General features: G+C 40.7%; 1 pseudogene; it reads right to left on the bottom strand.

The window, feature by feature from the left end:
• Nucleotides 1-10,872: 10,872 nt before the first annotated feature.
• LOC129627777 (olfactory receptor 51Q1-like) lies at nucleotides 10,873-11,821 on the bottom strand (annotated as a pseudogene).
• Nucleotides 11,822-25,975: the final 14,154 nt, after the last annotated feature.

Genomic DNA, 25,975 nt, shown 5'->3' with positions numbered 1-25,975 from the left:
CTCCCCACCTCATCCATCTAGGAAGCTGAGCTCCCTGTGCTATACAGCAGGTCCCACTAGCTCATTTCTTTTACACATGGTAGCATATATATGTCAGTGCTACCCTCCCAATTCATCTTACTTCCCCTTCCCCACTCCTCGAGAAAGAAGATGTAGTACATATATACAATGGAATATTATTCAACCATAAGAAGAAATGAAATTGGGTCATTTGTAGAGATGTGGATGCACCTAGAGTCTGCCATACATAGCTAAGTAAGTCAGAAAAAGGAAAACAAATATCACATATTAATGCATATAATGTAGAATCTAAAAAATGGCACAGATGAATCTTTTTGCAGAGCAGAAATTGTGAATGGACTTTTCTAATGTATTCTTTTCCTTAAGCATTATTCCTGTATCTCTTCTCATTGTCTCATGTCTCATATCCAATCAAGATAAAGCATTTGCCAGTCCTGACTCAGCAGTTAGTAAAGAGTCAGACATTCTTCAAAGTTTTACTTCTACCAAAGCAAAACTACTCCCTCTTCCAATTATGCCTTATAAGTAACCCAAGCTTCACTTGGCTCTCTGCTTCTGTGGAGTCCCCAGCTTGCTCAGATTTGGTGCATCTTCAAGCATTAATATGGCTCAGAATGGATAATCCAGTTATATGTGTGTGAGTGCTAAGTTGCCTCAGTCGTATCCCACTCTTTGTGACCCTATGGACTGTAGCCCACCAGGATCCTCTGTCAATGGGATTCTCCAAGCAAGAATATTGGAGTGGGTTACCATACCCTCCTCCAGGGGATCTTCCCGACCTAGGAATCAAATCCAGGTCTGTTATGTCTCCTGCATTGGCAGGTGACTTCTTTAACACTAGTGCCATCTGGGAAGCCCCAGTCCAGTTACGACCTCTCTGGTTTTCGAAAATTTATCCTTTCATGGTTCTTCATACATATGCTTCCCAAGTGATGCTAATGGTAAAGAATCTGCCTGCCAATGTAGGAGACACAAGAGACTTGGGTTTGATTCCTGGGTTGAGAAGATCCCCTGGAGTAGGAAATGGCACCCCACTCTAATATTCTGGCCTGGAAAATTTCATGGAGAGAGGAACCTGGTGGGCTACAGTCCATGGGGCATGAAGATTCGGACATGACTGAGTGGCTGAGCATATACATTTGTCGTTCAGTCACTCAGTCTTGTCCGACTCTTTGCGACTCCATGGACTGCAACACGCCAGGTTCCCTGTCCTTCACCATCTCCCAAAGTTTGCTCAGACTCATGTTCAATGAATTGATGATGCCATTCAACCATCTTGTCATCTATCATCCCGTTCTCCTCCTGCCTTCAATCTTTCCCATCATCAGGGTCTTTTCTAATGAGTTGGCTCGTCACATCAGGTGGCCAAAGTACTGGAGCTTCAGCTTCAGTTTCAGTCCTTCCAATGAATATTCAGGACTGATTTCCTTGAGGATTGACTAAGCTAGTGCCATAGTTTTGAAATCAGATGGTATGGTTTAGAATGCCACTTTTCACTTTCTGGTTGTGTACTCCAGCAAATCACTTAATCTGTTTGGTCTCTTTGATGTGTTGGATTAAATGCACTAGTACATGTAATGCACCTAATCGTTCCTGGCTCATAGTAAATGTTATAGATGGTTTAGTTATTATTATTACTATTACTAGAAATTTTTCGAAAATGGGATCATTTGATATTCAGGATGAAGAGACACCTGGTCTGATCTGTCAAAGAAAGCCAAGACTTTTTCAAAACTTGATTATAAGCACAATTCTTGATAGTAAGTGAGATATTTTAATGGAAAGACTTGCATTCTATTCTTACAAGGACGCTGTGAGAAAATAGGACCTGGTGGATGTTTTAGCTCAATTTATCAGAAGATTTTTTTTATTTAAAAAAATGTTTATTTCTTTATTTGGCTGCACTAGGTCTAAGTTGCACCACATGGGATCTTCAATCTTCCTTGGAGCATGTGGGATCTTTAGTTGCAGCATATTAAGTCTCATTTGCAGCATATGGGATCTAATACCCTCATCAGGGATTGAACCTGGTTCCTTTGCGTTGAGAGCACAGGGTCTCATCCACTGGACTACTAGGGAAGCCCCTATGAGAAGGTTTCTGAGGTTCCCAGACACTGAGTGATTTAAGCTGTTAATGCTTAGAAACAGGAAGAACCAAGATTGCAGATCTAGTGGTGGCTTTCTTCGTTCCTGAGAGTAGAATGTTGAATTTGCACATTTTCATGAGGAATCAGAGGAACTCTTTTCTGAGGATGTTGGAAGAAAACTTTTTTTTTTCCTTTGTCTTCTCAAAAACATCTGTCTTTCTTGTGGCCCTCACATATCTAACATATAGACTTCCAAGAAACCTAGGTCATATGGCAGTTATGTTGACCGGATTATACAGACACTCATTTATCAACATTTGTTAAGTGACTTTGAAGTAGAAACTGTGCTAGAATATTTGGATATCTATCTATCTATCTATATATATATAGCTATATGATCAGGATCTGGAATTAGACATATAGGGAGGATGAAGTTTTTAAAGGTAGGTATTTAGGACATAGCAACCCACTCAAGTATTTTTGCCTGGAGAATCCCGCAGACAGAAGAGCCTGGAGGGCTACAGTCCATGGGGTCACAATGAATCTGACACAACTGAAGTGACTTAGCACACATATAGTGACTTAGCACACATATGCACACTCATTCATTCACAAATGTAACTTAAGCACCTGCTTATTATCTAACACTATGAGGCCAGCACAGAGAAGGCAATGGCACCCCACTCCAGTACTCTTGCCTGGAAAATCCCATGGATGGAGAAGCCTGTTAGGCTGCAGTCCATGGGGTCGCTGAGGGTTGGACACGACTGAGCGACTTCACTTTCACTTTTCACTTTCATGCATTGGAGAAGGAAATGGCAACCCACTCCAGTGTTCTTGCCTGGAGAATCCCAGGAACAGGGGAGCCTGGTGGGCTGCTACCTATGGGGTTGCACAGAGTTGGACACGACTGAAGTGACTTAGCAGCAGTAGCAGCAGCATGAGGCCAGCATGAGAGATGTGAGTGCTTATGTGTGAGATGGTAGGCACAGAATGATGATTAATGTTAGAAGCCCATGAACCATGGTATTTTAGCAGCCACTATGAGCTGCATGTAGCACTATTAGATTCACTATTAAGAAAAGACTTTTTACATCTTATTTTTACTTTAAAAATCTGGTAATTTGAGAAAATCTTTAAGATCATGTAACCAGTAAATAATTGATTCTTTTAAAATTTCCAAGAATACTTTAAATAGTTCTATGATACAAATATAACATAATAGATATACTTCATACACATTAAAAATAAATTGAAAGACCCCTGACTTCTACCTTCATACCTTCCTTAAAGAGAATTCCTTCTTTTAACCCTCTGCCCTTTTTCTTCACACTTAGATAAATGTATATGAGAAACTCAAACATACAGTCTGGTTGGCTGGAGGCAGGAGTTGTGCGGGGCTGTTTCCATCTTGCTACACTAAGAGCAGTGCTGGCTTGTGTACACTTGGATTAAAGTGAATATAGACTAAGACCCCAAAAGAAGTCCATGGTTTTAGTGATGCACCTGTCTTTGCTGTCAACAATGGAAAGAAAAGAGACTTTTTTTTTTTTTAGCATTACCATTGGGAAAAAGAAGTGGGGAAAAACACCTTACTTTCTCATCTATCTCCCACCCTCCTTGTATCAGGTCTTCAAGTCCTTCCTTCAGAGTGGCTCCTGGATAGCCGCAGGTGAGTCAGCAGTTCCATAAAACACTCCTGCCACCTTGTGGCTTGTAGAGCATTTACAGGTGATTCTTGGAGAAAAACAGAAAATATTTAAGAAGAAAATGCTGCTGCTGCTGCTGCTAAGTCACTTCAGTCATGTCCGACTCTGTGCAACGTTATAGTCGGCAGTCCATCAGGCTCCCCCATCCCTGGGATTCTCCAGGCAAGAACACTGGAGTGGGTTGGCATTTCCTTCTCCAATGCATGAAAGTGAAAAGTGAAAGTGAAGTCGCTCAGTTGTGTCTGACTCTTAGCAACCCCATGGACTGCAGCCCACCAGGCTCCTCCATCCAGGCAAGAGTACCAGAGTGGGGTGCCATTGCCTTCTCCAGAAGAAAATGCTACAGGCTACCAAATCATGACTTAAAAGCAACCATGACAATAATTATTCAGTTCAGTTCAGAAGCTCAGTCATGTCTGACTCTTTGCTAAACCATGTACTGCTGCACACCAGACTTCCCTGTCCATCACCAACTCCCAGAGCTTACTCAAACTCATGTCTGTTGAGTAGGTGATGCCATCCAACAATCTCATCCACTGTAATCCCCTTCTCCTGCCTTCAATCTTACCCAGCATAGGGGTCTTTTCAAATGAGTCAGTTACTCGTATCAGATGGCCAAAGTATTGGAGTCTCAGCTTCAGCATCAGTCCTTCTAATGAATATTCAGGACTGATTTCCTTTAGGATGGACTGGTTAGATCTCCTTGCAGTCCAAGGGACTCTCAAGAGTCTTCTCCAACACTACAGTTTAAAAGCATCAATTCTTAAGTGCTCAGCTTTCTTTATAGTCCAACTCTCACATCCATACATGACTACTGGAAAAACCATAGCCTTGACTAGACGGACCTTTGTTGGCAAAGTAATGTCTCTGCTTTTGAATATGCTATCTAGGTTGGTCATAACTTTCCTTCCAAGGAGTAAGCGTCCTTTAATTTCATGGCTGCAGTCACCATCTGCAGTGATTTTGGAGCCCCCAAAAATAAAGTCTCTCACTGTTTCCATTGTTTCTCCATCTACATGTCATGAAGTGATGGGACCGGATGCTATGATTTCAGTTCTCTGAATGTTGAGCTTTAAGCCAACTTTTTCACTCTCCTCTTTCACTTTCATCAAGAGGTTCTTTATTTCTTCCTTACTTTCTGCCATAAGGGTGGAGTCATCTGCATATCTGAGGTTATTGATATTTCTCCGGGCAATCTTGATTCCAGCTTGTGCTTCATCCAGCCCAGCATTTCTCATAATGTGCTCTGCATATAAGTTAAATAAGCAGGGTGACAATATAAAGCCTTGATGTACTCCTTTCCTGTTTTGGAACCAGTCTGTTGTTCCATGTCCAGTTCTAACTGTTGCTTCTTGACCTACATACACATTTCTCAGAAGGTAGGTCAGGTGTTTTGGTATTCCTATCTCTTTAAGACTTTTCCAGAGTTCGTTGTGATCCACACAGTCAAAGGCTTTGGCATAAAAACAAAGCAAAAGTAGATGTTTTTCTGGAACTCTTTTGCTTTTTCAATGATTCATCAGATGTTGGCAATTTGATCTCTGGTTCCTCTGCCTTTTGTAAAACCAGCTTGAACATCTGGAAGTTCATGGTTGATGAACCGTTGAAGCCTGGCTTGGAAGATTTTGAACATTACTTTACTAGCATGTGAGATGAATGCAATTGTGTGGTAGTTTAAGCATTCTTTGACATTGCCTTTCTTTGGGATTGGAATGAAAACTGACCTTTTCCAGGCCTGAGGCCACTGCTAAGTTTTCCAAATTTGCTACCACATTGAGTGCAGCACTTTCATAGCATCATCTTTTAAGATTTGAAATAGCTCAACTGGAATTCCATCACCTCCACCAGCTTTGTTCATAGTGATGCTTTGTAAGGGCCACTTGACTTCACATTCCAGGATGTCTGGCTCTAGGTGAGTGATCACACCATCGTAGTTATCTGGGTCGTGAAGATCTTATTTTGTATAGTTCTCCTGTGTATTCTTACCACCTCTTCTTAACATCTTCTGCTTTATTTCTGTCCTTTATTGTGCCCATCATTGCGTGAAATGTTCCCTTTGTATCTCTAATTTTCTTAAAGAGATCTCCAATCTTTGCCATTTTGTTGTTTTCCTCTATTTCTTTGCATTGATCACTGAGAAAGGCTTTCTTATCTCTCCTTGTTATTCTTGGGAACTCTGCATTCAAATGAGTATATCCTTCCTTTTCTCCTTTGCTTTTTGTGTCTTTTCTTTTCTGAGCTATTTGTAAGGCCTCCTCAGACAATCACTTTGCCTTTTTGCATTTCTTTTTCTTAGGGATGGTCTTGATCACTGCCTCCTGTAAATGCCATGAACCTCTGTCCATAGTTCTTCAGACGCTTTATCAGATATAATCCCTTGAATCTATTTGTCACTTGAATCTCTTTGTCTTCTGTATAATCATAAGGGATTTGATTTAGGTCATATGTGAATGGTCTAGTGGTTTTCCCTACTTTCTTCAATTTAAGTCTGAATCTGGCAATAAGGAGTTCAGGTTCTGAGCCACTGTCAGCTCCCAGTCTTGTTTTTGCTGACTGTATAGAACTTCTCCATCTTTGGCTGCAAAGAGTATAATCAATCTGATTTTGGTATTGATCATCTGGTGATGTCCATGTATAGAGTCTTCTCTTGTGTTATTGGAAGAGGATGTTTGCTATGACCAGCGTGTTCTCTTGGTAAAACTCTGTTAGCCTTTGATCTGCTTTGTTTTGTACTCCAAGACCAAGTTTGTCTGTTACTCCAGGTATCTCTTGATTTCCTACTTTTGCATTCCAGTCCCCTATGAGGAAAAGGACATCTTTTTTAGGTGTTAGTTCTAGAAGGTCTTGTTTGTCTTCATAGAACCATTCAACTTCAACTCCTTCAGCATTACTGGTAGGGGCATAGACTTGGATTATTATGATATTGAGTGGTTTGCCTTGGAAACGAACAGAGATCATCCTGTCATTTTTGAGATTGCATTCAAGTACTGCATTTCAGACTCTTTTGTTGACTATGATGGCTACTGCATTTCTTCTAAGGGATTCCTGCCCACAGTAGTAGATACCATAGTCATCTGAATTAAATTCACCCTTTCCAGTTCATTTTAGTTCACTGATTCCTAAAATGTCAATGTTCACTCTTGCCATCTCCTGTTTGACTATTTCCAATTTGCTTTGATTCATGGATTTAACATTCCAGGTTCCTATGCAGTATTGCTCTTTTCAGCATTGGACTTTACTTCCATCACCAGTCACATCCACAACTGGGTGTTGTTTTGGCTCTGTTTCTTCATTCTTTCTGCAATTATTTCTCCACTGATCTCCAGTAGCATATTGGGCACCTACCAACCTGGGGAGTTCATCTTTCAGTATCCTATCTTTTTGCCTTTTTATACTTATTATTTCTATCACTGACAGTCTTGATCTTTTAAGTAAATCCTAAATTTCAGACTTTGGATTATTAATTCCATGAGACATCACATAGGTGAAGAACACATCTACCTCTTATACTAACAGGCCACGGCAGGAACTGCTACAAAAAAGTGAGGCAGAAACACATATGTTATCTATATAGACTGAAGTGGCAGGAACATCAGGTCAGTGTCATTTATAGAAAAAATTAAACTCAAATCTCCAGAGGGGCACATTTCTTGATATGTTACTGTTCCATCATTGAAATTTAATGACATAAAACATCCATTCTGCTTTATTTATTCAATTAGTCAATGAAAATTATTCATTCATTTATTTATTTAACAGAAAGCCCCTATATTTTAATAAGTACTAGTTACCAAGGATCTACCACTGCAAGTATACTTTGCCTCTATGATGCTTATATTTTAACAAGGAAGGCAAATTTTAAAAACACAAATACAATAATAAATGATCACCACTTTAGGCTGATATCCAAGAATTTCTCCTCACAAGGTGCAATTGGATGCTGCTACTGCTGCTGCTGCTAAGTCGCTTCAGTCGTGTCCAACTCTGTGCAACCCCATAGATGGCAGCCCACCAGGCTCCCCCATCCCTGGGATTCTCCAGGCAAGAACACTGGAGTGGGTTGGCATTTCCTTCTCCAATGCATGAAAGTGAAAAGTGAAAATGAAGTCGCTCAGTTGTGTCTGACTCTTAGCAACTCCATGGACTGCAGCCTACCAGGCTCCTCCGCCCATGGGATTTTCCAGGCAAGAGTACTGGAGTGGGGTGCCATTGCCGTCTCCACAATTGGATGACAGAAGCCAAAATAAGGTAAAGTTTTAGAAAACAAAACTTGAGAAAAATCTATGGGCTAATGCTTTATTGGAGGAAACAATATGAATACAGTGAAAATGAAAGAGGGAAAAGATAAAAGTATGGGAAAAGAGAAGGCAAACACAAAGTGTTATTTATATTACTAGGCTAGCAACAGCTTTGCATGAAAATAAAACTACTTGCTTGGTAATGAGGGATTTTATTATTATTAAATAATCCAATATAATGCAAAATCATTTAGGCCAATCACAGAACTGAGCACTATTTTATACTGTTTGATCACTTCTTAGCTAGTTCTTTTTCATGTTAGATCTGTACAATATATGATTAAACCTTTAACAACATGGGATTTAAGGGCATCATCCACCATGCAGTTAAAATCCATGTATAACTTTAAGTCATCTCTACATATCCTCAGTTCCCTATCCATGGATTCAACCAATCCTGGATCATGAACTACTATTATATGTATTTACTGAAGCAATTTCATGAATAAGTAGATCCATGCAACTGAAACTTGTGTTGTTCAAGGATCAACTGCATGTATGGTAGATGAGCAGAATTTACCATGCCATAATATTTCTCTTTGGCATACAATTTTCTAAGAAACAACAGGCATGAGAGAAATTCTGAAAACCAAGTAGACGTTCACATTTTGTAAGAAACATTTACATTTATAAGGGAAATCTTCATTTGTAAAGGTATCTCCCTAGCTGAGGATGACCAAATAACCAGATACTCTTGTCAGTGCAGAAGGCAATGACGTAAATCCCCATAACAATCACAACCACAACCTTACTAACTGTGCTTTTTCTGGTAATATTCTATATTTGACTTTTCCTACCCTCAAAATCCTCTTTCATCTTTAGCTGAGGATGGCATTCAAGTTGAGGGCTTTGGCCACTTCAAAGAGTTGCTCAGTTTTCCTGATCTCTCCCATACATGTAATTAAACTTTCACGTGATTTTTACCTGATAATCTGTCTCATATCAATTTAATTTTTACACCAACCATAAAAACCTGAAGGGAAGAGGAGAATTTCTTCCTCCTTGCTAATTAAAATGAGTCTTTTTATCCAGAGAGAGCAGAAGATGATGAAATCAAAATCTATATGATGAAGCCTGAAGAAGATGCTATGGTTATAATCATGGATACCAAGAATTAACAATAATTAACAGAAAAGAATAGTATCAACAGTATTCTACAGCTCTTAAATAGTTTAAGACATGTGGAAAATTCTTCAAGAGGTGGGAATATAGACTACCTGACTGTCTCCTGAGAAATCTGTATGCAGGTCAAGAAGCAACAGTTAGAACCAAACAAGGAACAACAGACAGGTTCAAAATTGGGAAAGGAGTGTGTTAAGGCTGTATATTGCCACTCTGCTTATTTAACTTATATGCAGAGTACATCATGAGAAATGCAGGGCTGGATGAAGCACAAAATGCAGTCAAGATTGCTGGGAGAAACAGCAATAACCTCAGATATACTGATGATATCACCCTATGGCAGAAAGTGAAGAGGAACTAAAGAGCCTCTTGATGAAAGTGAAAGAGGAGAGTGAAAAAATTGGCTTAAAGCTCAACATTCAGAAAACTAAGATCATGGCATCTGGTCCCATCACTTCATGACATGTAGATGGGGAAACAATGGAAACAGTGAGAGACTTTATTTTGGGGGGCTCCAAAATCACTGCAGATGGTGACTGCAGCCATCAAATGAAAAGACGCTTGCTCCTTGGAAGAAAAGGTATGACCAACCTAGACAGCATATTCAAAAGCAGAGATGTTACTTTGCCAACAAAGGTCTGTCTAGTCAAAGCTATAGTTTTTCCAGTAGTCATGTGTGAATGTGAGGATTGGACTATAAAGAAGGCTGAGCACTGAAGAATTGATGTTTTTGAACTGTGGTGTTGGAGAAGATTCTTGAGTGTCCCTTGGCCTGCAAGGAGATCAAGCTTGTCAATCCTAAAGGAAATCAATTCTGAATATTCATTAGAGAGATTGTTGCTGATGCTGAAGCTCCAATATTTTGGCTACCTGATGAGAGGAGCAACTCAATGGAAAACACCCTGATGTTGGGAAAGATTGAAGGCAGGAGAAAAAGGGGATGACAGAGGATGCAATAGTTGGATGACATCACTGACTTAATGAACATGGGTTTGAGCAAGCTGCAGGCACTGGTGAAGTACAAGGAAGCCTAGTGTGCTGCAGTTTATGGGGTCACAAATAGTCGGACACGACTGGGCAACTGAACAACAAGAATAGTATTAGCCAGGTGGAATTAAGGACAGAAATATTATGAGTAAATATAAGCAAAAAGAAAAAGTTGAGAATTATAGCTTTGAGGAACTTAGTATGCAAAAATCTTGTATAAATCAAGTTGTTATACCACATATAGCTGGTTCAGTTCAGTTCAGTTCAGTCACTCAGTCGTGTCCGACTCTTTGATACCCCATGAATCGCAGCATGCCAGGCCTCCCTGTCCATCACCAACTCCCGGAGTTCACCCAAACCCATGTCCATCGAGTCGGTGATGCCATCCAGCCATCTCATCCTCTGTCGTCCCCTTCTCCTCCTGCCCCCAGACCCTCCCAGCATCAGAGTCTTTTCCAATGAGTCAACTCTTCACATGAGGTGGCCGTTCAGTTTAGTTTAAATTACAAATTCAAGAAGCGAAACATTGTATTTAACTTTCATTCTTGTTTTGTGATTCATACATTATTGGACACATGGAACATAAGTTTCCACATTTCCCAAATGATTTTCTTAAGGAATAATATCAAGAAATTACTTCTCAACACTCTATTGCAACTGTTTAGAAGCAAAGAGGTGAAAAATCCCTTGATGGATATGTTTGGCTTTTATACTGTAGATAAAAGGGTTCATCACAGGAGGTGCTAGTACATAGACATTGGCCATACTGACATGTACAATTGGAGTGGCATGCTTGGCAAAGCAGTGAGTCATGGACACACCTACCAAGTGCACATAGAGGATGAAAACAGTTAAAATGTGGGACAGACAGTTATTGAGGGCCCAGGGGCTTTCAACCTGGGAAGCAATTCTGAGGACACTTCTCAAGATGAGTGCATAGGACAGCACAATGAGCAAGGGGTCCAGTATGATAATAAGCAGAGTTAGAACAAATCCATACCCATTATTTGTAGAGGTGTCAGCACATACCAGGTGAATCATGTCTTGATGGAGACAGTAGGAGTGGGAGAGATGATGGGAGCCACAAAAGGGGAGCCTTTTCAACAAGAACAATACAGGAAGAACAGCCAGAAGACAGCAGCAAACGATAGCTAGATCTATTCCGCAGATTGCCTTCCTGGTGAGGATGGAAAACTAATGCAGGGGGTGGCAAATGGCCATGTAGTGGTCAAGGGACATGGTCAACAGCACCATGAAGATTCCATAGAGGAGAATCTATGAGGAAGAAGAACTGAGCAAAACAAGCCTCAAAGCTGATCCCTGAGGCATTGAACCAGAGGATCCCCATGACTGTAGGCCAAGTGGTGATGATAAGTCCCAGGTCTCTTAGGGCCAACATGGAGAGAAAAAAGTACATGGGCTCACGCAGAGAGGGCTCTGCCCTGATGACAGCCAGTATGATGCTGTTGCCTATGATAGAGATAGTGCAGAGACAGCAGAATGGGATGGAAATCCAGGTATGGAAGACCTCAACACCAGGGATGCCCGTGAGGATGAAGTAGAAGGGGACTTGAGTGGAGCTAGTAACCAAAAACATGACTCAAGGCAGCCACAAGACCAGAGTTCTTTGACTAATCTATGAAAAGTGGAAAATATAGAAACTGAGCAAACATTCTATGACCCCTTGAAATCACTATGTAATAAATCATCAAGGAAGACTTGGGGAAGGGAAACAGCAGGGACATAAGTTAATGGATGTTTTATTGTGTTTGCTTGTTTTAGCTCAGAGCTTGTCGTCTCTTCCTTTGTTATTTTCTTAGTTAAGATCATAAAAGCGATTTTGATTTTTACCCAAGGGAATCTTTATATGTCCAGAAAGCAGTTATGCTTTTACAGAAGGAAGGTATAGGAGTGTTTTATGGCTCTTGGAGAAAATAGATGTGGAGAAGATTTTACTATAGGATATCCTTTGATATCAAAAAGTTAGAAGATAAACGTCCCTGATGGCGCAGTGCATAGAAATGCACCTGTCAATACAGGGGACATGGACCTGGATCCCTGGTCCAGGAAGAGCCCACATGCTGTGGAGTAACTAAGCCTGTATGCCACAACTATTGAAGCTGGCACATCTAGAGGCTGTGCTCTGCAACAAGAAAAACCACCTCACTGAGAAGCCTGTGCACTACAAGGAAGACTAACCCCTGCTCAAACAGCAGCATCCACTTGCTGCAACTGGAAAAAGCCTGCACAAACCAATGAAGACCCAGTGCAGCCATAAATAAATAAAACACAAAAGGTTGAAACATATATGATATATATTTTCAAAAAGTTAGAAGGAAAGAGCAAAGACCAGGAAATGCAAAAATCAATTCAATACACCTATTAACTTTTTAGGTGTGGGGGCGCAGGAGGGCCAAGAGGAGCTACTCCACGTTCAAGGTAAAGAAGGGCAGCTGTGAGGAGATACTGCTCGTTCAAGTTAGGGAGCAGCGGCTGCACTTTGCTAGAGCAGCCGTGAAGAGATACCCCATGTCCAAGGTAAGAGAAACCCAAATAAGATGGTAGGTGTTGTGAGAGTCATCAGAGGGAAGACACAAAAACCATAATCACAGAAAACTAGTCAATCTAATCACACTAGGACCACAGCCTTGTCTAACTCAGTGAAACTAAGCCATGCCATGTGGGGCCACCCAAGTCAGGCCGGGTCACGGTGGAGAGATCTGACAGAATGTGGTCCACTGGAGAAGGGAATGGCAAACCACTTCAGTATACTTGCCTTGAGAACCCCATGAACAGTATGAAAAGGCAAAATGATAGGATACTGAAAGAGGAATTCCCCAGGTCGGTAGGTGCCCAATATGTTACTGGAGATCAGTGGAGAAATAACTCCAGACAGAATGAAGGGATGGAGCCAAAGTGAAAACAATACCCAGCTGTGGATGTGACTGATGATAGACGCAAAGTCCGATGCTGTAAAGAGCAATATTGCATAGGAGCCTGGAATGTTAGGTCCATGAATCAAGACAAATTGGAAGTAGTCAAACGAGGTTGGCAAGAGTGAACGTCGACATTCTAGGAGTCAGAGAACTAAAATGGACTGGAATGGGTGAATTTAATTCAGATGACCATTATATCTACTGCTGTGGGCAGAAATCCCTTAGAAGAAATGGAGTAGCCATCATGGTCAACAAAAGAGTCCTAAATGCTGTACTTGGATGCAATCTCAAAAATGACAGAATGAAGTCTGTTCATTTCCAAGGCAAACCATTCAATATCACAGTAATCCAAGTCTAGGCCCCAACCAGTAACGCTGAAGAAGCTGAAGTTGAATGGCTCTATGAAGACCTACAAGACCTTTTAGAACTAACACCCAAAAAAGATGTCCTTTTCATTATAGGTGACTGGAATGCAAAAGTAGGAAGTCAAGAAACACCAGGGTAACAGGCAAATTTGGCCTTGGAATACGGAATGAAGCAGGGCAAAGGCTAACAGAGTTTTGCCAACAGAATGCACTGGTCATAGCAAACACCCTTTTCCAACAACACAAGAGAAGAATCTACACATGGACATCACCAGATGGTCAACACCAAAATCAGATTGATTATATTCTTTGCAGCCAAAGATGGAGAAGCTCTATACAGTCAGCAAAAACAAGACCAGGAGCTGACTGTGGCTCAGATCATGAACTCCTTATTGCCAGATTCAGACTTAAATTGAAGAAAGTAGGAAAAACCACTAGACCATTTGGGTATGACCTAAATCAAAATCCTTATGATTATACAGTGGAAGTGAGAAATAGATTTAAGGGACTAGATCTGATAGAGTGCTTGATGAACTATGTATGGAGGTTCGTGACATTGTACAGGAGGCAGGGATCAAGACCATCCCCAAGGAAAATAAATGCAAAAAACCAAAATGGCTATCTGGGGAGGCTTTACAAATAGCTATGAAAATAAGAGAAGTGAAAAGCAAAGGAGAAAAGGAAAGGTATAAGCATCTGAATGCAGAGTTCCAAAGAATAGCAAGGAGAGATAAGAAAGCCCTCCTCAGTGATCAATGTAAAGAAATAGAAGAAAATAACAGAATGGGAAAGACTAGAGATCTCTTCAGGAAAATTAGAGATGCGAAGGGAAAATTTCATGCAAAGATGGGCTTAAAGGACAGAAATGGTACAGACCTAACAGAAGCAGAAGATATTAAGAAGAGGTGGCAAGAATACACAGAAGAACTGTCCAAAAAACCTTCACGACACAGATAATCATGATGGTGTGATCACTCACCTAGAGCCAGACATCCTGGAATGTGAAGTCAATGGGCCTTAGAAAGAAACACTACGAACAAAGCTAGTGGAAGTGATAGAATTCCAGTTTCACTATTTCAAATCTTGGAAGATGATGCTGTGAAAGTGCTGCACTCAATATGCTAGCAAATTTGGAAAACTCAGCAGTGGCCACAGGACTGGAAAAGGCCAGTTTTCATTCCAATCCCAAAGAAATGCAATGCCAAAGAATGCTCACACTACCGCACAATTGCACTCATCTCACACGCTAGTAAAGTAATGTTCAAAATTCTCCAAGCCAGGCTTCAGCAATACGTGAACCATGGACTTCCAGATGTTCAAGCTGGTTTTCGAAAATGCAGAGGAACCAGAGATCAAATTGCCAACATCTGCTGGATCATGGAAAAAAAGAGGAGAGTTCCAGAAAAACACCTACTTCTCCTTTATTGACTATGCCAAAACCTTTGACTGTGGGGATCACAATAAACTGTGGAAAATTCTGAAAGAGATGGGAATACCAGACCACCTGACCTGCCTCTTCAGAAACCTGTATAGAGGTCAGGAAGCAACAGTTAGAACTGGACATGGAACAACAGACTGGTTCCAAATAGGAAAAGGGGTACATCAAGGCTGTATATTGTCATCCTGCTTATTTAAATTATATGCAGAGTACATCATGAGAAACGCTGGGCTGGAAGAAGCACAAGCTGGAATCAAGATTGCCAGGAGAATTATCAATAACCTCCGAGATGCAGATGACACCACCCTTATGGCACAGAGTGAAGAAGAACTAAAGAGCCTCCTGATGAAAGTGAAAGTGGAGAGTGAAAAAGTTTGCTTAAAGCTCAACATTCATAAAATGAAGATCATGGCATCTGGTCATATCACTTCATGGGAAATAGATGGGGAAACAGTGGAAACAATGTCAGAGTTTATTTTTTGGGGCTCCAAAATCACTGCAGGTGGTGATCACAGCCATGAAATTAAAAGACACTTACTCTTTGGAAGGAAAGTTATGACCAACCTAGATAGCATATTAAAAAGCAGAGAGAGACATACTTTGCCAACAAAGGTCCATCTAGTCAAGGCTATGGTTTTTCCAGTAGTTATGTATGGATGTGAGAGTTGGACTGTCGAGAAAGCTGAGTGCCGAAGAATTGATGCTTTTGAACTGTGGTGTTGGAGAAGACTCTTGAGAGTCCTTTGGACTGCAAGGAGATCCAACCAGTCCATCCTAAAGGAGATCAGTCCTGGGTGTTCATTGGAAGGACTGATTGTAAAGCTGAAACTCCAATACTTTGGCCACCTCATGCGAAGAGTTGACTCATTGGAAAAGACACTGATGCTGGGAGGGATTGGGGGCAGGAGGAGAAGGGGGCGATAGAGGATGAGATGGCTGGATGGCATCACTGACTCGATGGACATGAGTTTGGGTGAACTCCGGGAGTTGGTGATAGACAGGGAGGCCTGGCGTGCTGCAATTCATGGGGTCGCAAAGAGTCGGACATGACTGAGCAACTGAACTGAACTGAACTGATTAACTTTTTGAGCCAACAGAGTCACAAAGAGAGAAAAGAACTGAGGTGAGGAATGGGGGAAGATAATGCCTGTCTTTAGAACCTAGGGATCTTGAGAAAGAAGAACCTTTAGATGCTACATGGTATAGGGACTCTGTTGATAGAGGGACTAGAAAAGGACCTAGATCAGGTGGGTATATCTTGGATGCCAGATTTTGTCAGAAGATCCTATATTAAAAAAAAAAAAAAAAAAAAAAAACAACTAGCCCAGGAAGCACTTTCTGAAAAAGACTGTCACAGCTTGGAGCATCTCTGTAGGAACAGTCTCAGGGCTGGATTAAGTTGAAAGATCCTCTTGGTGCATAAAAGAGTGTTTTTCTTTTTGACAAGCCAGTAGTTTCCTGTAAGGTTTTTAAGTTCATATTGACTGATGTGAAGGAGGAAAGAATCTGCCACCCCCAAATATGCCTCTTAGGCAGAAGAATAACTGCTTCATTTTAAGAAATAGCAGATGTAGGAAAATCTCTGATAACTGAATAAAAGTTAATTATCTGAAAGAGATATTTACATGTATAAAGAAGAAATTTATTTGTAAATGTGTCTTGCTCCCCTTACCAGGAGAGTAGACCCCTGCAAACTCTCACCAATGGAGAAGACTAGGCCCTAACTCTGTATAACAACTTTACCCTTGTTCACTGTACTTTTCCTGATAATCTCTCATTAGCAGCCCCACCAGCCAACATCTTTCTTTTTCTCTAGCTTCAGATGGCATTTAAGGTTATGCCTTGTGTTATTTCAAGTAGTTACTCAGTTTGCTTGAGTATTTCCCTTATATACAGGAGGCATACATATTATTAAACTTTTATTTTCCTCTTCTTTGTACTGTGCTGTGCTTAGGCACTCAGTCCTGCCCAACTCTGCGACCCCATGGACTGTAGCCCCTTATGCTTCTCTGTCCATGGGAATTCTTCAGGCTAGAATACTGGAGTATGTTGCCATGCCTTCCTCCAGGGGACCTTTCCAACCCAGGAATCAAACCCAGGTTTCCCTCATTTCAGGCGAATTCTGTACCATCTGAGCCACCAATTAAGTCCAAAAATACTGGAGTGGGTAGTCTATCCCTTCTCCAGGGATATCTTGACCCAGAAATCAAACCGGGGTCTCCAGCATCGTAGGTGGATTTTTTTACAAGCTGAGCTACCAGGGAAGCCCTTCCTCCTCTTTATCTGTCTTTTATTACAGGGGCATTCAGCCAGAAATATAGAAGAGGGTAAAGGGAAATTTTGTTTTCCTTCTGTACAGTTGTTTCGGTAAACTATTTCATCAGTTTGTTTTTAATGTTGCTATCTGGCAAAACATCCCTGTTATTTTCCCCAAACTTACATTTGAAGAACTCAAAATATCTTGGTACTTCTGCCCTCCATCAGAAAATAAAAACTGGTACTCAGGAATCCCTCAGCAAATGAGAGTCATCATAGGTGTTATCTAAATCATTGTGAAGACTGGTACAGTAAAGGAGGAGAAAAAAGCAGGAAAGGATGAAATCCCAGACTATGGAAAACAGAATCTGTTTCTGCTGATCCATCACTATCCTGCCCCCATACTGATAGCCTCAGAGTCCCAGCACCTTTCCCATCATTCAGAAACCTTCTCCTTGGTGCCCTCTCTACCCCAGAAAAGTTACCCATAGAAAGTTTCCTTCAGTAATTTGTGTCTTGGTGCAATTCCAGTTAATTATCATAACATGATCTAGAGCTTTAGATAATGTTTTTTTCAAGCTCCCCCAGCCCCACCCTTCCTTCCTACAGCTCTTTAGTGGCACATATTTCTCTCTTCAGTTCACAGAACAGTTCAGTTCTTGTTCAGCCTCACTTCCTATCACATCTTTCCAGTATTCTATGACTATGTACCTCACCTGTCTCAGCTTGCCGGTGCCTTCAGCTTTCTGTAAAACTTCTCACCCCGCAGAATAGAAGGATTTGTAGATGTTCCTTCAAGTTCTCAGGGAAGGAGGTAGCATCTTTGTTTACAGGATCCCATGGAACAGAAGCAAGGAAGATTTGTGTGGCTTGGACTGCTCTGGATCACATCTGGACAAGGGACAAAAAAGATGCACAGAGATTCCAAGCTGATTTTCAGGGAAAACCTGAGCAACATCAAATCAAAATCAGAAAACAACCAACCAAATAAACAAATAAAACATTTTGTACAGATGGCTTCTCTAGAGATGTTTTCAACAGGATTTTTGGAATTCTTTCTAAAGAGAAAAATTATTGGGAGTAAATTCTCTTTAAAAGTATTCATCATAGGAAACACTGAGCCAGGAACTTCCAACAATCTTCTTTATTACATATTTTGGTTTTGATTTTATTTGCTTGTCCTAATCTTTTTGTTGGTGTTGGGTCTTGAACTGATGTTGATGACTGATGAGGGTAGTGGTTGCTGAAAGTTGGGATGGATTATATTTATCATGATTCTTAAGGTTCCTAGGGTTTGGGGATAGGAAATAATCACTGACTTCAGCTCTTAAGTCACCAGCTGCATTAGCCCCTAACAAGACAGGCAGCCTTTGAAGCTTTGAAGCCAGGCATTGAGTTCTCCTCTCTAACTATAAAAGTCCTAAATAACTAAAACAAAACAAAACCAAAAAAAAAACCTATACAATGGAACAATGGTGTGGTACAAGGAAAGAAGTTAAACAATCAGTCTGAAAATCTAATAAATATACTACAGTAATTTATCTAAACTCTTCTTCTATCAACAGCCATGTTTTAAATGAATCACTTTTGTTTTCTTTAAAACAATAGTAATATAAGAAAAAAAAAACATTAAAAAAATTTTTTTTAATGTCCTAAATAGCATCTTCCAAAATAAGGGCTTGGAAATGAACCGAGATCATTCTGTCATTTTTGAGATTGCATCCAAGTACTGCATTTAGGACTCTTTTGTTGACCATGATGGCTACTCCATTTCTTCTGAGGGATTCTTGCCCACAGTAGTAGATATAATGGTTATCTGAGTTAAATTCACCCATTCCAGTCCATTTTAGTTCGCTGACTCCTAGAATGTCGACGTTCACTCTTGCCATCTCCTGTTTGACCACTTCCAATTTGCCTTGATTCCTGGACCAAACATTCCAGGTTCCTATGCAATATTGCCCTTTATAGCATCGGACCTTGCTTCTATCACAAGTGACATCCACAGCTGGGTATTGTTTTTGCTTTGGCTCCATCCCATCATTCTGTCTGGAGTTATTTCTCCACTGATCTCCAGTAGCATATTGGGCACCTACCGACCTGGGGAGTTCCTCTTTCAGTATTCTATCATTTTGCCTTTCATACTGTTCATGGGGTTCTCAAGGCAAGAATACTGAAGTGGTTTGCCATTCCCTTCTCCAGTGGACCACATTCTGTCAGACCTCTCCACCATGACCTGTCCATCTTGGGTGGCCTCACATGGCATGGCTTAGTTTCATTGAGTTGGACAAGGCTGTGGTCTATGTGATCAGATTGGCTAGTTTTCTGTGATTATGGTTTCAGTGTGTTTGCCCTCTGATGCCCTCTTGCAACACAGACTTTATTTTTTTGGGCTCCAAAATCATTGCAGATGGTGATTGCAGCCATGAAATTAAAGACGCTCGCTTACTCCTTGGAAGGATAGTTATGACCAACCTAGATAGCATATTAAAAAGCAGAGAGAGACACTACTTTGCCAACAAAGGTCTGTCTAGTCAAGGCTATGGTTTTTCCACTGGTCATGTATGAATGTGAGAATTGGACTGTGAAGAAAGCTGAGCACCAAAGAATTGATGCTTTTAAACTGTGGTGTTGAAGAAGACTCTTGAGAGTCCCTTGGACTGCAAGGAGATTCAACCAGTCCATCCTAAAGGTGATCAGTCCTGGGTGTTCATTGGAAGGCCTGATGTTGAAGCTGAAACTCCAATACTTCAGCCACCTCATGAGAAGAGTTGACTCATTGGAAAAGACCCTGATGCTGGGAGAGATTGGGGCAGGAGGAGAAAGGGATGACAGAGGATAAGATCACTGGATGACATCACCGACTTGAGGGACAGGAGTCTGAATAAACTCCGGGAGTTGGTGATGAACAGGGAGGCCTAGTGTGCTGCGATTCATGGGGTCACAAAGAGTCGGACACAACTGAGTGACTGAACTGAACTGAACTGAACTGAAAATAAGACGGTTTCATCTACACTGAAACTCTGTTGCTTTATGTAGCCACCTTCATTTATCATCTTAGCTAGACCTTCTGAATAACTTGCTTCAGCTTCTACATCAGCACTTGTTGCTTCATCTCACACTTTTACGTTATAGAAATGGTTTCTTTATTTAAACCTCATTAACCAATCACCGCTTGCTTCAAGCTTTTCTTTTGTAGCTTCCTTCTGGCACCCAACTCTAGTACTCTTGCCTGGAAACGCCCATGGATGGAGGAGCCTGGTAGGCTGCTGTCCATGGGGTCGGTAAGAGTCGGACACGACTGAGCAACTTCACTTTCACTTCTCACTGTCATGCACTTGAGAAGGAAATGGCAACCCACTCCATTTCTTGCCTGGAGAATCCCAGGGACGGGGGAGCCTAGTGGGCTGCTGTCTATGGGGTCGCACAGAGTTGGACACAATTGAAGTGACTTAGCAGCAGTAGCAGCACCTCTCTCAGCCTTGATGAAATTGAAGTGAATCAAGGCCTTGCTCTGGATTTGGTTTTAGCTTAAGGGAATGTCAAAGTTGATTTGATCTTCTATCTAGTCCATGGAAACTTTCTCCATATCAGCAATAAGGCTGTTTTGCTTTCTCATCATTCATGTGTTCAGTGGAGTAGCACTTTTACTTTCCTTCTAGAACTTTTCTTTTACAAAGTGGCTAATTTTTGGCACAAAAGGACTGTCTTCAGCCTATCTTGGCTTTTACACACCTCTCTCACTAAGGTTAATCTTTTCTAGATTTTTATTTAAAGTGAGAGATGTGTGACTCTTCTTTTTGCTTAGACAATTAGTGATGACTGTAGGCTTATTATTTGAGATCTAACTTCAATATTGTTGAAACTTAGAGAATAGGGAGGCTCAATGAGAGGGAGAGAGATGGAGAATCAGCCTGTAGGTGGAGCTGTCAGAATGCTGTTATCAGAACATTTACTGATAAAGTTTGTCATCTTGTATCAGAGTGGTTGGCAGCAGCCCAAACTAATTATAATAGTAACATCAATGATCATTGATCACAGATCCCCATAGAAAATATAGTAATAATATAAAAGTGTGAAATAGGGAGAATTACCAAAATGTGACATAGACATGAGCAAATGCTGTGGGAAAAAAATGGTGGTGATAGATTTGCTTCATGCAGGGTTGCTATGCACTTTCAATTTGCAAATAAACATGACCTTTGAAGTGCAATAAAGAAAATCACAAAATAATAAAGTAGTCTGAAAACTATTTTCCAATAGATAATATGAAGGACTGAAAAATTAAGACTTTGTCTAATACATCACTGACTTGCATTTTTGTAAAGAGTTGAGTTCTTATTCAGATTCTGACCCTTTCTATGAGCTATGAGACCTTGAGAGATTTATACAAACATGCCATGCTTCGATATCTCAACTCTTGAGTATTTCTCCAGTTATGAAAGAATTCTACTCTCCTGCAATCAACACGTGAGAATTCCAGGTGCTCCATGTCTATAACAACACACTGAGTCATTTTCTGTTGTTTCAGTTGTAGTGCTCTGGTGTGAAAAGAGTAGCATTTTATGATGGTTTTAATTTGTAGTTCCTTAATGATGAATAAGGCTATGGTTTTTCCAGTAGTCATGTATGGATGTGAGAGTTGGACTGTGAAGAAAGCTGAGCACCAAAGAATTGATGCTTTTGAACTGTGGTGTTGGAGAAGACTCTTGAGAGTCCCCTGGACTGCAAGGAGATCCAACCAGTCCATCCTAAAGGAGATCAGTCCTGGGTGTTCTTTGGAAGGACTGATGCTAAAGCTGAAACTCCAATACTTTGGCCACCTCATGCAAAGAGCTGACTCATTGGAAAAGACTCTGATGCTAGGAGGGATTGGGGGCAAGAGGAGAAGGGGACAACAGAGGATGAGATGGCTGGATGGCGTCATTGACTCGATGGACGTGAGTTTGAGTGAACTCCGGGAGTTGGTGGTAGACAGGGAGGCCTGGCATGCTGCAATTCATTGGATTGCAAAGGGTCAGACACGACTGAGCGATTGAACTGAACTGAATGATGAATAATTCAATTATGTTTTCATAAGCCTCTCAGCCAATAAACTATCTTCTTTTGTGAAAATTAAAGATTTGTCCGCTTTATTGGATTTTTAAACTTTTTTTTGAGTTGTAAGAGTCATTTACATAATCTGGATGCAAGTTCTTTTTCAAGTGTGTATATTGTAAAGAATATCTGCCCAATCTCTGAACTGAATTTTTATTTCAATAGTTTTTTGAAGAGCAGAGCAGATGTTAATATTGATGAAATTGAGTTTATTTAATATTTTTTCTTTACACCTTTTGAAATTTTGTCTTGAAAGGGTCATAAAGATTTTATCATATATTTTATTCCTGAATAGAGAGCCTTGGAAAAGCCTGAGACACTGGCCTGGATAGGTATTTGGGTGGGAATAAATGTAAAAGATTTTCTGACTGGCTACTATACTCAGAGACACTGTCCATGGTAGAGGTAAAGGGCAAGTTAATGATCATGTAAAAGGAAACACAGAGATTGGTAGAAAAATAAGTGTAAGAGTGTAAGAACTTTGGGGCAGGGGTAGGGGTGGCCCTGCAAGAAAGATGAGCAATTTATAACTGATGTGGAAGCTGCATGGATAATCTTCATATATCATATACAACCACTCTAGCAAACTGTGGGTTTATTCTAATGAACAAAGGAATGGAATAAATAATGTGGCAGGTGACTGGGACTGGTTTCTTCATAAAGCAGAATCAGTGGGTAAAGTAAGACAGCACCAGGCTTCCTGCAGCAATACCTGTCAGCAGCCGAAGCCTGGAGACTGACTCCTATAAAGACTGACTCCACCCTCAGGTGAGTCCATGGAAGGAGTGAGGAATAAAGGCGAAGGAGAGGAGAGTCATGACGACTCCTGCCCATGGGCCCCCAGCCCCGGGGACTGTTTGTTTCTCCTCAGCTTCTCCCAGGTGGAGCCTTGGTGTTTCACACACACAGAGGAAGGAGCAGGATAAATTCTTCCATGACAGACCCAGCCTGATGCCCCTCAGTGACACTGATGCCATCCTGCCTACCCTCATCCTTTTTCAGTACAAATGACCTGGCTTCTCTTTTTAAAAGTTATCAGCTGCTGGTGAGTCTCCACTGCTGTTCTGTGCCAGGGTCTCATGGGTGGGTATTAGGGGATCATAGGAGAAGAAAGGGAGAAAATACAGGGAGAAGGGAATGTAGAGATCTCCAAGAAAGCAATGATCCTGGAAGGAGGTGGTCTGAGTTCTCATCTTCACTCCTCTCCTAACACTTAAATGACTTTAGACAGGTTTATTCTCTATGTTGGACCTTGCTTAGTTTTTTCATTTGCAAAATGAAATTTGGGGATCCAGACTGTCACAGAAGCTCTTTCACTTCTGATATTCAGTGTGTTTGCGTAGAACCAGAGTCAGAGAGGGTGTCAAGGCTTGCTCACTCTAGAGAAGTGGGGATGACCATCTGCACTATCATGTTTCTTGCATCGGAGAGAGCGCTGCTTCTCTTCTCCTGACCATGGTCTCCATGGCCAGGCCAATTCTTTCCTGGCTCCTATCTGGAATCAGCCTCCAAATGCCATCAGGATGTCACAAGCCCTCAGGTCTCCATAGACTCTTCTCTGGTAAAGCTGGCTGTTTCATATGGCCTTCCCTTTTCCTCTTATCGACCAAACAGTTATTCACTTAACAGCACACATATTAAGTGCATTTCTTGTGCCAGACCAGTTAAGCATAGAAGCTCCTGCCCTGTACTAATAACACAGGCATCCCTGTGACTTCCCCAGCACCCAGGATACACTCTCCCTCCTTCACAGCCCTCTGCCACTCCAGCCACAAGAGGTGTGCTGACAGGAAATTTGACCACTGTGGAAAGGTTCTCCTTGGTTCAAGGGCAAGGTGTTTGATCCATATCCTTGTGCTCAGGGTTGGTTCCATCTGCATCTTCTCCTGTGCATAAGAAACAGCAGTCTCCAGCACAAGCTCATTTTTTAAAATAGGGTATATCAAATTGAAACAGAAGAATATTTAGAACATATAGAAGAGATAGATGTCCAGCCACACTGCATAGTGAAAATCTCTCTTTTCAGGAATTTCCTCTTTAGGGTTACCTGCATCTGTTGTGCTATGAATATTGTAAAAGGATTGCCACTAGCCATGACTATGTGCTGTCGAGTGGACTTCTGTTTTCCTAGTAGAAGTGGAGAAACATCTCTTGGTCCCTTAGCATAGAGAATAATCTTTGATTTCCTGGAGAAACTCACTAGATCTTCCTTTCCAGGGACAATAATCTTAGCCCCATCATGATCTCTCTATAAAATTTTCATTTCCCTCCGATCACATTCCTTGTCTTGCCTATTATGAAGTGAAAACAAGATTTAATTCTAAACTTCAGGTACAACTAATCAGGAGAAAAGATAAGCCCTTGGTCTCTCATTTACTTAATTTTTTCATGCAAAAACAGAGAGGTGCCCACTATGCATTATACAATGCATTGGGCTCCATGGGTCTAGTTGGTACAAAAAAATGGGTTAAAATCATAAGTTATAAACACATATAAAAAACTATATATAATATACAAGTAATATATACATTGTATATAAGATAAACATATGTAAGAATATATGTTTAAGCATACTTTTATGCTGACTTATACTTTTATAGATTCTTATATAAAAGAACAACTGTATACTATATAAAGAATATATTTGTATACAGAGAACAAATATTATATTATATATCATATTACATTATAGAAATAGTGTATATAGGTAAATACATTATATATGTTATTTATATTTATACATACTTCTATTTTATATACTTAATATTAGTACTTACTGTATGTAAGTATATATGTATATGTATGTATATTACACATTTTATATATATATATAATATATACATATATAAGATGTATGTGCGTGCTTTTATACTCCAGTAGTACTGCAGCAAAGGTATTAAGGGAGTACAGAGAAGAATTTGCCTAGCTCTACACAAAGAATTCAAGAGAGGTTTGTTAGAAGAAATATTTGTGCTATCGTAAAGGATCAGCAAATGTTCACTGGTGGAAAAAGCAAGAGTGGTTTCTGTTAGAAAAGCAAGCTATAAAGCAATATAAAGAATAGAAACAAGAAATGTATATATGGGGAACTGTAGGAAAAAACCAATATGGGCTTGTTGACTATAGCAGAAAGAAGATGAATTTAGAAGGATATCAAAGCAGAAAGTGGCTGGGTAGAGACAGAGTAGTACACTGTACTAGGACCACCCCCTTTGGATCTAGGTGGTGCAGTGATGAAAAACACACGTAAGCATTGGCTGGTTCCACTCTGGATTCATGAAGCTCAAATGTGCCTTCATCACTGCCCGCTTCCTGCTACATTGCTCTCATCTTCCTGTTCTCTGTCTCTTCCCCTTGAGCTCAGAAACACCTAGACACACTTTTTCCCTAAGGACTGTTTTATTGATACTACATGGCTGTCCACTTCAAGTCACCCTGTGGAAAATACCTGGGAACTGTGATCATTCAAGCCCAGAAGCAGCTTCGACTACAGCAGAAGGAAGTAGGAATATCAACAAGGTCATAGTCTTTATGGAGTAGGTGAGGGTGATTTTATTCCCAACCCCTCCTCTGAAACTTCTCTTCTCAAGGTCAGCTGTAACCTCCACGTTGCTCAGTCCTTTAGTCATGTCCCAGTCCTTGTGAACCTGACCCCTTGGTAA

This window comes from Bubalus kerabau, chromosome 15, assembly GCF_029407905.1.
Source record: "Bubalus kerabau isolate K-KA32 ecotype Philippines breed swamp buffalo chromosome 15, PCC_UOA_SB_1v2, whole genome shotgun sequence".
Taxonomy (NCBI): Eukaryota; Metazoa; Chordata; class Mammalia; order Artiodactyla; family Bovidae; genus Bubalus; species Bubalus kerabau.
This window is presented reverse-complemented; position numbering and strand designations above follow the sequence as displayed.